General features: G+C 41.7%; 1 pseudogene; it reads right to left on the bottom strand.

Moving 5' to 3' along the window:
- Positions 1 to 260: 260 nt before the first annotated feature.
- LOC100604086 lies at positions 261 to 1,407 on the bottom strand (annotated as a pseudogene).
- Between the last annotated feature and the right edge of the window lie 381 nt (positions 1,408 to 1,788).

Below are 1,788 nucleotides of genomic sequence, written 5' to 3'. Positions count from 1 at the left end.
CCATGTTCCTTTAAGGATCCTCAGCAGTGTACAAGGGAAGCTCCTTTCTGAGGGTATCATGCTTGCATGTAGACCTTCACAGTAGTGCAATATAACTTCTCAGGGATCGACATGCCACTATTCAGTGAACTTGGGAATTTCAAGAGGAGGCTAAGTGTCAGCACAGCGTCTACTGAAGTGCAATGCCTGCTTCTTAGGGAAGGCAATAACTCACTAGAAGCAGGCCCTTCAGATCCACAGGTGGACTGAAATGAGTGTTATTACTCAGCCAAAAAGGACTGGTTGAGTGGCTGGAAGGTCTAACGGCTCATCATCCTTTTGTTTAATAGCAACATATGGGATTTCCTGTCCCTGGGGGTGTGGCAGAGCAGACTACCCAAAGTACAAGTGATGACCTGGCCACTGATGTGCAGTTTTCCGTAGAGCTCATTAAATCTGGTCACAAGGGCAGGCATATCCTTCACTTTTCCTTCACCTTTGCCAGAACTTCCTCTGAGAATGCATGTCTTTTCACAAATTTTAATAAATTTCCTTCTGCAGCATTTTTTTTAGTATCTCTATCAGGGTTTCCAACATATTTGACTGGATATGGATTATAATAGTTAAACTAGTGCAGGCTATGCTTTCTGGATTCATGGTTTGAGAAAAAAATGGACATAGCTTTTGCCACTTGGTTCTGATTCAGAGCTAATGCCACAAAGAAACAGGATGCTCTCCTGGAGAGAACCTCTCCTTTGAGTAGGGCTTCTTCTCTTAACGTAGAACAGATTTTGAAAGACTCAGAGCTATTCAGTTTGTTGCAAACTGCAAAAGTAAGAATATAGGATCTTTAGTGAATTTCACACCTTGATTTTTCATCTCTATCAATACTTCCAAAGCACTTTTATATTTGCCTTTGATAAATAACATATCCATCAAAATATTGAATGATGTGGAGTCTGAGAAGGAATCTCATAAATGCTGGTCTTTCATGAGCCCCTCAAGATCCAACCCATAACACAGACTCATGAAAAGTGGTCCAAACCTATACTCCCCCAAAGTCATATTTCTGTTCTCTGCATGGTACCTATAAATGATATTTTTAGCCAGCTCCGCATGGTCCTGGGACCCACAGAAATGAAGTAAGGTTATCAACTCCCTCTTCAAGATGAGCTTGTCAGTTTCTCTTCCAAATTCCTAAAATAGGTTTCTTTAGGAAAGATTACATGCAACAGCCACCTTCTTGTGCTGAAATTCTTTTAATTTCACAATACTACCTGTAAGTAGGTATCTGTTAGCTTCGAGAGGACAGCAGCCACAGGCAGAGCTGGAGCCTCCCACCCCAGGATACACCGAAATCTGCAGCACCTACAGGAGAACTCGATTCAAGGGCCTAAGTGCAGCACATGTATTTTCTTTATGTAACATCTAAGTACTCACATGTATTTTCTTTATGTAACTATATTGAAAACCATAAATTTATACCAATACCTCAACTCAAATCCAACCCCACAAGCTCATATTAGGTTTTCTCTTCCCATATTTATATCTTAATTTTATTTATAACTTTTTGATTTATAAATTTCTTCTCCCATATTCTTTAATATAGTTGCTTATTGCATCCATCTTCATGCATGTAATCAATCTCACCTTGCTGCCGCCGTCCCCCCTCCCATATGGATGCCCTTTACCCACTCTGGCTCTGACACTGTGCCAGGGCTGCCCCTCTACATGGGTGTCTGCCATTTGGGCCTGGATGTCTCACACTAGGCAACCCCTCTGAATGGACAGCTCCTCCACTTGCTCAGG

This window comes from Nomascus leucogenys, unplaced genomic scaffold, assembly GCF_006542625.1.
Source record: "Nomascus leucogenys isolate Asia unplaced genomic scaffold, Asia_NLE_v1 Super-Scaffold_361, whole genome shotgun sequence".
NCBI classification, from domain to species: Eukaryota; Metazoa; Chordata; class Mammalia; order Primates; family Hylobatidae; genus Nomascus; species Nomascus leucogenys.
This window is presented reverse-complemented; position numbering and strand designations above follow the sequence as displayed.